Here is a 15,820-nt window from a genome sequence, read left to right on the forward strand (position 1 = left end):
TGAACATGAGTCAATAGCATAATGCAGCAGCAAAAAAAAGCCAAATACAATTCTGGGATGTATTAAGAGAAGCATAGAGTCTAGATCACGTGAGCTAATTATCCCCCTCTACTCTTCCTTAGTCAGACCTCATCTGGAATACTGTGCCCAGTTGTGGGCACCCAGAATTTAAAAAAAAAAGAAAAACAGGAGCAAGTTCAGAGAAGAGTAACCAAAATGGTGAGTGGTCTGAAATTCATGTCCTATGAGGAACAGTTAAAGGATCTGGGAATGTTTAGCTTGCAAAACAAAAAGCTAAGAGGAGACGTAATAGCTGTCTACAAATATCTGAAGGGCTGTCACAGTGCAGAGGGATCAGCCCTATTCTCATTTGCACAAGGAAAGACTAGAAGCAATGGGATGAAACCGAAAGGGAGGAGACACATATTAGATATTAGTAAAAGCTTTCTAACAGTGAGGGTGATCAATAAGTGAAACAGGTTACCACGGGAGGTGGTGAGTTCTCCTTCAATGGAAATCTTCAAACAGAGGCTGGACAAATATCTGTCTGGGATGACTTAGTGATCCTGCATTGAGCAGGGGGTTGGATCCAATGACCCTGGAGGTCCTTTCCAACTCTACCATTCCATAATTCTATGACTCATCGGGCCATGACACGTTGCCAGTCTTCTAAGGTTCAGTTAGCAAACTCACAAGCCCAGGTGAGGTGCTGTGTCCAGTGCTTTGTTAAAACAGGCACTCTGATGGGTTTTCTACTCTAGTATTTCTTGGAAGCCAAAGAACACAGCAGTAACCCCCCGCCACCCAGTCAGTGGGTGAAATTTAACAAAAAGAAACTAAGGCCTAGTGCCCAAGGTCGTGACAGGCTCCGCAAAAGGAAATCCGCAGCGGAGTCCGTCACGGCGCCCCCCAGAGACCCCATACTCACCTCCGGATCCCCTGCCCGATGTCCCGCATCCCTTTCCGGCACGCATGCGCAGTGCAGAACATGACGCGCCGGCATTATCATATGACACGCCCGCAGTGTCACATGATGCGCCCGCAGCGTCACATGATGCGCCTGCAGCGTCACATGACGCGCTGGCCGTGTCATATGACGCAGGCGTCAGTGGGCGGGGAAGCATTTTCAGGCGCTACAGAGGAAGATAGCGTGACGGACAGATTCCATTGACTGCAATGGAAGCAGTCCGCATGTACACCTGTGGCAAATAGAACATGCCGCGGGTGATTACGGGTGATTTCACGGGGCAAAATTCCACGATGAAATTCCGCACCGTGAGCATTGCACTATTAGGGTCAATAGAACCTAATAGCTGCAGGGCAACGTCGTGGATTTCCACCACGTGATACGGGGCGGAAATCCACCAGTGGGAATTAGTCCTAATTTGTCAACATATTCTGAAGACTCATTATTCTGTTATCAATGGAGCTGAGTGAGAGATTTTGTTTAAGAGCGGATGAGTTGCTGTTTCCATTGATACCATTTTGGGGTACATACAACTTTTTTGGTCACACATTTTTCCATATTCAGGAAACAAAGTGTCTAAAAAACATCAATTCTGGTATTGTTTTTTTTTTTTTCCCCCGCTTCTATGGTATTCACTATGTGGAACAAATAGCCTGAAAATGTTAATGTTTAGGTCATTATAGATGCAGAGTCCAATTCTGTACTTTTTTTTAGTGTATGTTTTAATTGTTTCCACTAATAAACAACTTGATAATGTAAAAAAGATTTTTTTCATCTTGATTTTATTTTTCCTTAAATCTTTGTGTCTTTGCTACTAATAAAGGTTATGGTATTAATTGGAGTTGAGTGTTTTTCTATTCAGTGCCCACCTTTTTTTTTTAAGTGGTTGCGTAGCCCAGGGTTTTAAGGCCATTTAGACATGATTATCTCTCAAAATACGCTCAAAACACATCTTTTGAGCGATAATCATTGCATGTAAATGTGCCCATCTTTCAGTTTTCTGCCGAACAATGGATTTTAGTTCGGCTTAAAATCCGTAGTTCAACAGAACAGCTGATAAGACAGACCGCACGCTGTGCTCTGCAGGTGAGCGCTGATAACAGCTGATTACATTGTCTCAGCTGTTCTCAGCCATTAGCCCCACTGGCAGAACAAAGAGAATTAATTCAGAGAATAAATTCATTTCCCAGAGGTTCACATGTTACTAATTGATACTAATAGGCATTAGTACCAATTAGTAGATTATGCAAAATGATTTCTAAAAAGCCATTTTTTGAGCGGTTGTCTTCATGTCTAAATGCACCTTTACAAAGTAGGTACCTCAGGACATGGCACAAGCTACTGGACCTTGGAAATATTCTTTACATGTAACCACATATTCTCACTAAGGGCTCAGTCACACGGGCACCAATGTGCCCGTGTTCCTCTACGATAAGACGGCTACACTGCAAGTGCGGACGACTCTCCACACCACCGGAAGAAAGAACACATGACTGGCTCCATTGCCGGTCATATGTTCTTTCTTCCGGCGGTGCAGAGAGTCGTCCGCACTTGCAGTGTGGCCGTCTTCTTCATGCAGTAACACTGGCGCATCGGCACCCATGTGACTGAGCCCTAAGGGTAAATGCAGACGGGCGGAAATTCCGCGGTGAGATTTCCCGCAGAATTTCGGCCACTACTCGCTATCATAGTATTGCATGCATGCGCACAATCCTATGCAGACAGCTGTGATTTGACTGCGTTAAAAATCTCACACAGTAAACAAATCGCAGCATTTCCTATTTCTGTGCGAGCCTCACAGAGGCCCGCACAGAAATGTCGCTGGTGATGCGCCGGCTGTGCTCAGAAAACCTTTTTAATGTGTTTTAACACTTATCTTTTATGTTTTGCACTAAAGATTAAAGGGGTTTTCAGGGACTTAGTTATTTGTGCCTTTTACTTAAAATTAGCTAACAATATCAGATTGGTGGAGGTCCGACTCCTGGCATCGATCAGCTGACTCAAGGGGCCATGGCACGCGTCCCCTTCATTGTTTACCAGGCAGAGTGCCTGGTGCATTGTAACACATCTTAGTCCTATTCACTTGAATGGCAGAAGGCCGCAGAGAGCTGCAGTACCTGGCACAGCCAGTACCAGATCTACAGAGCTCTGTCTGTTAAACAATGATGAGGCCATAGAAAACCCCTTTGAACTCTTAATGACCATCCATGTGCATTTTACAGCGAGTATCCCATGCCAGGGAGAGCAGATGTTCAATTGTCACTTGACAGTCTGGCACTTGCTCAAACAGCAGGAACCAGAGAAACCTCCGATCGTCACTGACTAATCCTTTACAAGCGGCGGTCAATATGACTGCAGCATGTTAAAGGCTGAGAGAGGGAGGGGGTTCCCTCTATTACCCACTGGACCCCCAAGATGCGATCAATTGGTTGCATTTGGTTGTCATACCATCCAACTGCTTGAAGATGGCCTCCAGGTCTGCCATGTACGGTGACCTATGAGGTTCAGCCTGTGGCTGAGCTTCATAGACAATTTAATTTAATATACGGCTATACTAAAAGTATAGCGGTGTATTATAAGCAACATAAAAGGTAGAGATATTGATGTCTGATTGTGGAACAAAGATTAAAAAGTAAAAAAAAATGTAAAAAAATATTAAAGAAAGAATGAAAATAAAAGTGTTAAAACTTCACCTTTCCCCCTTCATTATGTACAAAAAATATATATCTATATCATTACGAATATTTTGTTACCGCGTTTGTAATTAGTTGGTAAATTATTTTACCCACACAAAAAACATGGCAAAAAATAGCTAATTTTGTAAATCTCACCTCACAATAAATTAAATAGAAAGCGATCAAAAAGTCATATGGGTCACCTAATGGTACGGATGAAAATTTGAATTTGTCTCGAAAAAATAAGAAACCTCAAACTACACAGTTGACCAAGAAAAATAAATGTTGGGGGTCTATGAATGCGATGATAAAAAAAACAAAACATTCTTTAAAAAAAAAAAAACGGTGAGAAAAAAATCAAAATATTTTTTTAAACTTTATAAGTTTGGTATTGCTGGAATCGTACCGACCCGCAGAATTAATTTACATATTGTTTATACTGCATGGTGAACACCGTAAAACAAAAAAAAAAAAGTGTTTTCAGTTTACAAAAGTAGCAAATTATAAAAGAGTCATTCCATGTCAAGTGGTCTAATGCTCCCCACCTTCATATCTCAGATTTTGTTCAAAATTTGTATATTACACGCCCATGGTATTAAAAGAAATTTCCCAAAGTTTTAGGTCTAAAACTTTGGGAAATTTCTTTTGATACCATGGGCGTGTAATATACAAATTGTGAGCAAAATCTGAGATATGAAAGTGGGGACTTTTTTCTTGTTTCAGACCATTTGACATGGAATGACTCAAAAAAACTGTATAAACTTTGTATCACCAGAATCGTGTTGACCCAAAGAATAATGTCATCACATCATTTATTCTGCACGCTGAATGCCGTGAAAATGAAATTAAAGAAACAATAGTGATTTTTTTTTCTCAACCCCCCCAACATATTATATCTACTCCAAAATGATGTAATAAAACATACAACTTGTCCCGCAAAAAAACAAGCCCTTTGAAAAATTTTAAAGTAATGGCTCTAGGAATGTCTCAATGAAAAAACTGATAAATTGGTTCGTCCTTGGGACATAAAATGGGTCCGTGCGTAAGGGGTTAAGTTACATGACAGCCATGGTGGACGTCTCATGGCTTCTGCACCAATACACTGGAACAGACTCCAGTATAATACATGTGAATGGGGTTTTAGAGCCGCACTTAGATATTGTACAAAAATAAAACAACACAAATTTCCGGGTATTGGGGGTTCTGTCAGCAGGTTTTAATATTTGCCTGCAATGAAGCCGCTGCACACAGGTATATTATGTCACCAAACTATGGAAACATTGCAGAAACCTGAAGGGCCGCCATTATAAAACAATGGTGTCTTTGGGTGACTATAAATGAATGCCATGATGGTAAAGGCAGCCTAAGCAGTACATGTATCAGTGCTGTATACGCAGTATGCCCCGATCTGCATGGCATCCCTACCATGATGATGTCACAATCCAGACAGCGGTTAACATTCTAGCAGCTGCTTGGCTGGCCACACAGTGTTGTTGGTGGGACGCAGTCGCATCCTGGTGACACTGTGCTCGTACTTTTCAGAGTTTCTCTATAGGATTGAAAACTTTTATTGTGATAAAAGCTCATCTGTTGAAAACTTTTTGAAAGCTCATCAGGTAAGAAGTTTTATTTTTAAGGACCTCAAGCAAAAGGTGGTGTAATTGCTGATACCAAGCTATCAGGTCATTTGTATCATAGTCCAAATATGGGGCGCTGGTAAATGCATTATTTAGGGGGTGGGAATGTACAAGCCAATGTTATAATTGTACCCCCTTCTATAAGGTAACACCATGGTGTCCGTGTAATGAGATAGTTGATTTTGTTCAATTCCTCTGTCAGTGGTTGTAATATGATAGCAGATCGCTGTATGTAATTCACCTCATATTATTAGGTAGCTCAGTGACCGGATATGTACAGATGCAGCAAAGTTCAACTTGACACTTAGGCCGGGTTTACACGGTCATATTTGCATTATGTATAATGCGTGAAAACCAGCACACATGACAAGCAGTGAACAGAATGCGTTGATTTCAATGGGTTTGTTCACATGTGTGTATTTTGCACACACATGTTGGTCGCACAAACAAATATGTGACATGTCCTATTTTCTGCGCAGTGCAAGAGCGCACTGAAATCAATGGGCTTGCATAAATGCGCCAAACACACTCAGGTAACCTGCAAGTTTGAGGCACATATCCGCACATCAATGTTATGGAGCCTCGCCTTCCGATCATGCGTCATATTGACCCAACACACACGTAGGACATAAATGTACCTCCTGGGGCGCGAAGGGGATAAGGAGCACTGGGGCTACTGGGGCTGATACTGGGAGTTACTGGATGTGTCCGGGGGTCTGTGTTCAGTAAGTGATCCACTTTCTCTCTTCTCTTTCCAGAGCTTTCTTTACCTCCGCTCCCCCTTAGGGGGCGAGGGGACGGATTGTCCTCCTCCTGCTTGGAAGAGACCTAACTGTTCTGCATACTGAGGTAAGACCACCATCATCTTCTATACAATCTGCACTGCTTGCTTGGAAAATTCCCATTTTTTCTATCTTGTAATTAATACCAGTTCCTGAGTGGGCTAGTAATATTTTCATTTGCTGCCACATCAACATTAGCCGGGGACCAGATTTCAGCTCTCTTTTTGTCCATAAGAGACTTATAAGGCCATGCATGCTCCTCTGGGAAATATGCAAATATGGAAGATGGAACAATACCTCTGCATCGCCCCCTATTGAAAGGCAGCATTCCTGCAAGTCAATGTAGACTTTTTAGACAAGCCTTATAATAATGACTGGGAATTGTAAACTAAGCCAGAATACCATACACAGCCAGCTGCTTCTGGGTTTTTGACCTACTGCACACTAATTAGGGGCAAAAACTATGAAACAGCTGTCTGGGTGATGGTGAAATCACTGAAGAGTACAAGAGGGTCCGGGGGCCTTTTTTAAAGCAATACAATATTAGATGTTATAGCCACTAATTACTCCAGAAGGGTCAGTGATCCAGGGATTATTCCGATTGCCAGACTAGAGTCAGCAAGAAATTTTTCCACTTAAATGGGGAAAATTGTTTTTTATCTCATTTTTTTGCCTTTCTTTGGACAAACCTTAGTGATGTAATGTAATAAGTGGTCAACGTATAGCTGTTATTTGTGCACCAGCCCGTATGCTATAGTTAATTAGGCACTGAATGATATGGTTATATGGACATATTTATATGCCCTATAAACCAGGACGGGGATTATTGCCTCATTAAAACCCTATGTTTTTTGGGACTAACATGGAAAGAAATCTTTTCTTCTTTAGCAGAAACATGCCTGCCAAGGACGGCAGAAGAAGTGAGCAGCCCGGTCTGCCATACTACCCCCATAAACTGCGTGTGGGCGAGTACTATATTGGCAGAACCATAAACCAAGGTTCTTTTGGAAAGGTTGCTGAAGGCCTGCATTTTCCAACCGGCCACAAGGTAGAGTTTTCATTTATTATAAGGAGAATATTGTAGCATCATTCATCACCTACATTACATTACAACCAATGACACAGTCCAATACCCACACCGGTATAGCAGAGCTGAATTGTTTTAATGTAGAAGAGCTGTTAATCATGCGCCAGTGTGCCAGCATGTGCCATCATATTGCTAGATGGTATCTCTGAGGTTCATAGGACGGCATGTAAACCCTCTCAGTTACCTGAGGGATCAAGGTGAAGAACAGAATTGCTATAATGATGAATTCACCTCTGCTATATCTTAGTATAGTGAATATTCAAGGTTTGGGGTCATTTCCGTTTGCTAACTGCACATCATGTATCCTGTCTGTTATATAGGTCGCCGTAAAAATCATAAACAAGGCCAAATCCCTAAAGACTCCCACCTCAATAAAGAACCTGCAGAGGGAAATAAGACTCCAAAAGATGATCAAGCACCAAAACATTGTGCCCTTGTATGAAGCCTATGAGACCGGCAGTTCATACTACCTAGTGATGGAGCTCTGCGAGGGCGGTGACCTATTGGACCAACTTATTGCAAAAAAGAAGATCGAAGAACATCAAGCCAAACCATACATCAGGCAAATTATAACAGCAGTAGAACATCTACATAAAAAGGGGATTGTACACAGGTAAACAATCTTCATGCACTGTATATTCCATATATTCACATTCTATATACATTGCATTACTTATTGTGCTCTGATCCTGAATTCTACGATTCTAGCATTACATTTCTGGAGGCTTCAGAGCTGAAACCTCCTGTCATTTTTCACTAAGTCAATGTTCTTACAAAGCTTCCTCCAGTGATTGACATTTTGGAAAGTGGCGTTACTGCAATAATCTGGTGTATGAGGCATAACCGCCTCACTGCATTATACAGGGGCTCAGCTAAGCTGTTATGGAGGAGTCCGCCACCAAGCTTCTTGACGGTTTCCAACAAAAACCAGCAGAATTGTGACTGCGGCTCTGGATTGTAACATTCAGGACCGGGGCCGGATACATAATGCAATGCAGTTACTTCATGGCGGCTCAGAAATGCCATACATATAATAAAGTAATGGTTTCTCCACACGACCATATTTGCGCACGCAAAAACAGAGAATAGAACCCATTGATTTTATTAGGTATGTTCTCAGGAGTGCGTTTTTCACACTTGTTAAAAAGTAGGACCTGCTACTATTTCTATTTTCCTGCGTTTTGCACAACAAAGGTCCTATAGAGGTCTACATGAGGTGCACAAATACACAAGGGGAAGGGCGAAACACTGCATAAAAGGGAAAAAACACATCTGGAGCTCATTAGGCTAATTAGCCATTTAATCCACAGATAGGGTGTGTTGTGGGTGAAATGGCTCTGCATGCCCAAAAAGTTCAGCACTCGCCTCGTTCATGTGCTGCAGTGAGCGGTTTTGCATACACTCATGTGAAGCCGCCCTAAATATGATTTCCATTACCTTCTACTTAGCTTGTAATTTATTATTACTGAACTGATTGATCATTTCCTTTGTTATTTATAGAGATATCAAATTAGCTATAGAGATATCAAACCTACTGGATGAAGATAACAACATAAAACTCGTGGGTAAGTAACTTTCCTGCTGATGCCCCGCACAGCGCCTTCCATGAATGCTTCAGTGATGACTCCTCAGCATAGAAAGAGCAGAAGTGTAAATAAATGAGATACAATTCCTACTAGCTTTGTGTAGGATATGAATCCATATAGAAATATGAGTCACTTCTTAGGACTATTTTTTATGATTTTACAGATTTTGGCCTTAGCAACACCATCGGCTATTATGGATCATGCCCCCAGCCATTGAGAACGCAGTGTGGCACAAGAGCCTATGCGGCACCTGAGTTACTTGCGGGCAAGCCGTATGATTCAAAAGTTGACGTCTGGTCAATGTAAGTAGACTTAGCTGGTTTTATAAGGAGTCCTCAGGCCCCGCTGGCTTCTCCCCGCCCAGATCACCCAGACGGACATGTCTCTTTCTATATACAAACAAGGAGAGACCTGTCAGAGTAGACAATCTGGGCAAGAAGAAGCCAGTGCCGTTCGCCGGCAGGAGAAACCAGATGATGGATTCTAGTAAAAGCTTCCATTTAGCACAATTGTACAAATACAACAATATGGATAATTTCTAACTTACCGCTTTGATTTGTACTCTCTATTTCAGTGGAGTCACCATTTATGCTATGCTGACCGGCAACTTCCCAAATACATCAGAGCTGGACAACGGAAGCAACATACTGAACCAACTGAAAGAAAAACCAATAGCATTTCCATCAGACCTTTCTAAAGGTAACACTCAGTGTATGACGGGGGGCTGTTACCATCACACATGGGACATAAAGCATTGCCTCCAGAACTTGTCTCTGTAGTGTCTAGAACAAGAATATATACACGGATTTATTTTGTAAATGTCATTTTAAATTAGGAGCCGTAAACTTCATGAAAAAACTCCTGCAGCCGGACCCCAGAAAAAGACCATCTCTGAAGACGCTGCTCAAAAACAAGTGGTTAAATGATAAGAGCTCCATCTAGCTAAAGGTAATCATTTGTTTCTGTTGTTTTTATATCTTTACCATATTTTGCAGCTATGCAGATATTGTCATCGCTCCCATCTCTCCCTTTCTCTTTTCTCCATCTCAGCGCTTACTCACGCAAACGTATATCGGACGCTTTCCTTGACTGGCCAATACATGCGACCATCTGATGCATTGAATTCCAAGGAATCAGTTCAGATGGACGATTTTCCAGTGCATAAAACGGCCGTCCCGAAAAGATAGCGCAAATGGTGCGCATTCCGGCCGGCCATTTTTATGCCAGGCAAAAAAGATGGTTCTGGAACTATCTTCCAGCCGGAATAAAGCAGCTAGTCCCATAGACTTCTATGGGAGCCTATGGGAGCTGTCGAAAAAAGGGAGGTGAGAGGGATTTTATCAGAGGCTCTGCTAAATTCCCTCCCCCTTCCCTCCCCCTCTCCGTCCCATGGCGGCATCCAGCAAGGGGAGGGGACAGGAGATTAGCACACTAGCGCCCGCCCCATCACACCCCCTCCCTTTGCAACAGTCGGCGAGGGGCGGAGAGGGGGCAGGAGTTTAACATACTTGTACAAACTTGAACTTGTGGTTTGCTGTTTTCATTTGGATAACGACTGATAAAATTTTTAAAGTCTTTTAGCAAAAGCAAATCTACTCATGTGCCACATGATTAATTGTGAAGAGCTCTGAATTCACATGGGCGAGAGCGTGTTCCACCCTACATTCTCGGACACGAGTCGCATCGCACAGCACCCGGACACCCGCGTTGTCTGTGTGCCGAGCAGGAGACGCACATCTGCATGAGAGTAGAACATGCTGTGATTTTTCCGTCTTACAGCATCGCTGCGAGAGAAAAGTCGCCCATCTAAATTCACCGCTCACGAATAACGGGTTGTATTTTCAAGGAAGTTTTGTGCATATCACAATGCACAAAACTCGCACGATTTTCTCACTCTGGGAGTACTTTCACGCGGGTATGTCGTTTATAAGGGTGGCTCATTATAATGTTATTGTGATGATATAACAGATCACTTTGTTACTCGCATCCACTCAGGTATTCTCATGTTTCATTATTCTTCTAGGGCCCAGTCTACACCTGAAACCAGCCTGATGCCCCTGAGAGAAAAACCGAGTCTTCATGAAAAAGAAAACACCTTAAAATTTCATTCGAATTCCTACCTTCCCTTTACCCTTCTTCCTTTTCTTACCCTTTCCCCCTTTTACCATTGATATCAGAGGCATATTTTGAAGCTTCTGGGCCCCAATACAAAATCTGTACCAGGGCCCCCAAATATAATGCTTTATTTATAGTACGGGGCTCCCCATATGGAAAAGAGTGGCCTTATGGGACCCCTAAGGCTCCTGGGCCCAGGAGCAAGCACATCCCCTGCATCCTCTATGGTTACGCCACTGATTGATATCCCTCCCTCTCTTTGCTTTTTTACCCCAGCCTTCTTTGTCCTATTGTACTCCTCCTTCCCTATATTTAATTAAAAAAATTTAAAAACTAATAAAATAATTCTCCTACTTAAAACAAATCCTTAGTTTGTGTTTCTTCCAATCTTTCTGTTCTCCGTCTGATGAGTTTAGGGTGTCTTTACACAGGACAACTTTCTTTCAAAAAATTTCTCTAAAGAGCGAATGTAAGCGATGATTGCTCCGTGTAAACATGGCCACCAGCAGGATGATGAGAATTGGTTCACTAGTCACTTGGTTTAAGCTCACCTAAAAGTAGTCCCTGATTGGTTAATTATCATCTGGTATAAACAGGTAATCATTTGTCTTCGAACAACGAGCCAATAATTTTGCAGAGAAGCACTTCAGCACCCGCAAAAATGAACAAATCAAGAACATTGGTTCTGTGTAAAATGCAAAAACAATATTTATTCATATGCTAACAAGTCACTCAAGCGACTATTCTAAGCGACTATTAGAATGACAGTTGACCCATGTAAAGGCATCCTTGGAGTCCAATCAGTAGCAGGTTGCAGAGCAGGGTAGGGTGGTAGATATGGAGAAGATATAGGGAAGTGCAGCACTGTGGAGAGCATTATGGTTGAGAATGAGGAGTTTATATTGTAATCTACAGTGAACGGCAACCAGTACAATGACTGGCACAGGGTGGAGGAGTCCGTACAGTGATTGGTACAGAGTGGAGACATCAGTACAGTGCGTGGCACAGGGTTGAAGTGTCATTACAGTGACTGGCACAGGATGGAGGCATTAGTACATTGACTGGCACAGGTTGAAGCATATTAAATGGGTTTTGGTATTTAAAAAAAATAAAAAATCAATACTTACCTATTTCTCCCCATACCATCTTCTTACAGCATCTTCTACAGTCCCCGGGTCACCCCACCACAAACCGTCCAGATTTTCTTCTTGTTATGATGTGTCCATTGCCAGCATTCTTCTTCCTGCCGGCTAATGTTCGCTACATGAGTAGTGACGTAACGTTAACTACCTAGCAGGGAATGCCGAGCTATTGCAGAGACTGCGCATGTGCTCTGTCTCTCTACAATCTATATATATAAAATTGAATGTATGTCTGTCTGCGTGCGTGTCTGCGTGTCTGCGTGTCTGCGTGTCTGTTTGTCCTTTATGCGCTACTACACCATTCATCCGATCGCCATGAAACTTTGGGAAGTTGTTAAGTACACTCCTGGGAAGATTATAGGCATAGTACAAATATCCTACGATAAATGGCGCGCGTGCGAGCGTCGTCGAAAGTTACGCCCCCCCCCCACGTAGATCGTTCGATTTCCATCACTGCCACTAATTCTCTCACTTCCCAATGTCGTAGAAACATGAAATTTGGCACGAGTATTGATTATGTCATAAATACGAAAAGCTAATGGGTCCCAACTCGATTATTCAATTCTAAGCGCCAAAGAATTAGCGTCCAAATTTTACGTACGGAATCTAATTTTCTCGCTTCCCAATGTCATAGAAACTTGAAATTTGGCACGAGCATTGATTATGTCATAAATAGGAAACGCTAATGGGTCCCAACTCGATTATTCAATTGTAAGCACCAAAGAATTAGCGTCCAAATTTTACGTACGGAAGCTAATTTTCTCGCTTCCCAATGTCATAGAAACGTGAAATTTGGCACGGGCATTGAATATGTCATAAATAGGAAAAGCTAATCGGTCCCAACTCGATTATTCAATTCTATGCGCCAAAGAATTAGCGTCCAAATTTTACGTACGGAATCTAATTCTCTCGCTTCCCAATGTCATAGAAACTTAAAATTTGGCACGAGCATTGATTATGTCATAAATAGGAAAAGCTAATGGGTCCCAACTCCATTATTTAATTCTATGCGCAAAAGAATAAGCGTCCAAATTTTACGTACGGAATGTAATTTTCTCACTTTCCGGTGTCATACAAACGTGAAATTTGGCACGAGCATTGATTATGTCATGGATAGGAAAAGTTAATGGGTCCCAACTCAATTATTCAATTCTATGCGCAAAAGAATTAGCGTCCAAATTTTACGTACGGAATCTAATTTTCTCGCTTCCCAATGTCATAGAAACTTGAAATTTGGCACGAGCATTGATTATGTCATAAATAGGAAAAGCTAATGGGTCCCAACTCGATTATTTAATTCTATGCGCAAAAGAATTAGCGTCCAAATTTTACGTACGGAATCGAATTTTCTCACTTTCCGGTGTCATAGAAACGTGAAATTTGGCACGAGCATTGATTATGTCATCAATAGGAAAAGCTAATGGGTCCCAACTCGATTATTCAATTCTATGCGCAAAAGAGTTAGCGTCCAAATTTTGCGTACGGAATGTAATTTTCTCACATAGAAAATTGAAATTTGGCACGGGCATTGAATATGTCACAAATAGGAAAAGCTAATCGGTCCCAACTCGATTCTTCAATTCTATGCGCAAAAGAATTAGCGTCCAAATTTTACGTACGGAATCGAATTCTCTCGCTTCCCAATGTAATAGAAACTCGAAATTTGACACGAGCATTGATTATGTCATACATAGGAAACGTTAATGGGTCCCAACTCGATTATTCAATTTTAAGCGCAAAACAATTGGTGTCCAAATTTTACGTACAGAATCGAATTTTCTCGCTTCCCGATGTAATAGAAACTTGAAATTTGGCACGAGCATTGATTATGTCATAAATAGGAAAAGCTGTGCTGCGATTCGTTGTTATATATTATACCACTGAGGTAACATGAAAGCTGCGCTGTGATTGGTTGCTATATATATAATACCGCAGAGGTAACATGAAAGCTGCGCTGTGATTGGTTGCTATTTTTTATATTGCTGAGGCAGAATAAAAGTTGCGCTGTGATTGGTTGTTATTTCTCTTACTGCTAAGGTAACATGAAAGCTGCGCTGTGATTGGTTGTTATCTAGATATATAAAAACGAATGTATGTCTGTCTGTCTTCGCGTCCAAATTATACGTATCGGACGCCCTTGAACATGCCCCAACATGTTCTATAAAGCTGCATTGTGATGTCATTAAGGCTGTCAGTTCTATGGCGACATGTAAAGAAATTGACTTTGAAAACCAATATGCGTGTTCAACTACAAAATGATGCATCCGCCGAACGCTTCGCAAAACAATTGCTGGATATTGGAAATGGGAAAATGCCTATCGACAGATCTACACAATGTATCACATTGCCAACAAACTTTGGAAAGATGACATCAACCAAAGACGAATTGATCCAAAAGGTGTTCCCAAATATTGCGCGGAATTACCAAATTCATCAGTGGCTCAGCGCACGAGCTATATTAGCAGCTACCAACAACGATGTCAATGCCATCAATTTCAGCATTCAAAACGGAATACCAGGCGAAGCGACAACGTATAAGTCCATCGATACTGTGATGAATCAAGATGAAGCTGTCAATTACCCAACGGAATTCTTGAATTCACTCGATTTTCCAGGTATGCCACCGCATATTTTAACATTGAAAATAGGCGTGCCTATCATTCTTCTCCGAAACATCCATCCACCACGACTTTGCAACGGTACAAGACTTTCGGTGAAAAAGATGATGAACAATGTCATCGTAGCTACAATTTTGAATGGGAAATTCAAGGGGAAGATGTCCTGTTGCCACGGATTCCAATTATCCCAACAGATATGCCATTGGAACTCAAACGTTTACCGTTTCCGGTGCGACTCGCTTTTGCAATGACCATCAACAGAGCACAAGGACAATCGCTGCAAGTGTGTGGGCTAGATTTGGAGAGTCTTCGCAGCAACGCGCGACGGGTACGCTAGTAGTATATAAACTCTTGCGGCGAGACAGCGAAGAATCAGTTAGACAAATAGAGAGCAAGCAACACTCAAACTTGATAAAGACCACGCAAGTTGGTCGAAATGTTGTTTTAGTGGACCGAATAAAGATACATCTACAGATGTGATTTTCTACCAAGAAGTGTCCTGAGTACTGCTTGCTCTCTACTTGACTTGACGATTACTGGTGAATTCCTTGGAGTCAGAGCCCGGACGACAAGCATACATCTATCCAGCTTCTCCTCTGACTGTGGATGGATGTTCATGGTGTCGATAATTACATTCATTTAAAAAGAATCGGCTGGCTGGAGGTGAGGTGACCTGGAGGACTGCAAGAGCCAGAAAAAGATCAACGAGAAGAAGATGCAGTAAGTAGGCTGCCTGGGGAGGAATGGGTAAGCATTGATTTTTTTCTAGTGACAGATCCTCTTTAACTAAATATTCACAGTGCAGGCAGAAAAAGTAAAGGTCCGTTTACACGCAATACTATCGCTCAAAAAAGTGAAAATGGGTTATAATCGTTACATGTAAATGCTGCCATCATGCACTTTTTGTCTGAGCAATGATTTTAAGTTGAGAGAGATATTGAATCTCTCAACAGACTGCATGCTGTGTTCTCCACAGGAGCCAGGGATTACATTGTATTCTGCTGGCAGCCCTGAAGAGAGCGGTACAGCTCTGTCTACAGCTGGGAGTGTGAGTAATCACATGCTGGGCTTTGCAAACAGCTCCTGGAGGCTCTTTTACATGCAAATGAATATGATAAAGTGTTAATGGACATAAATGTCCATTAACACTTTATGCAAAAAGATCGCCAAAACTTCCAATCGTTTGAAAAACTATCTTGCCGTGCAAATGG

This window comes from Eleutherodactylus coqui, chromosome 3 (genome assembly GCF_035609145.1).
Source record: "Eleutherodactylus coqui strain aEleCoq1 chromosome 3, aEleCoq1.hap1, whole genome shotgun sequence".
NCBI classification, from domain to species: domain Eukaryota; kingdom Metazoa; phylum Chordata; class Amphibia; order Anura; family Eleutherodactylidae; genus Eleutherodactylus; species Eleutherodactylus coqui.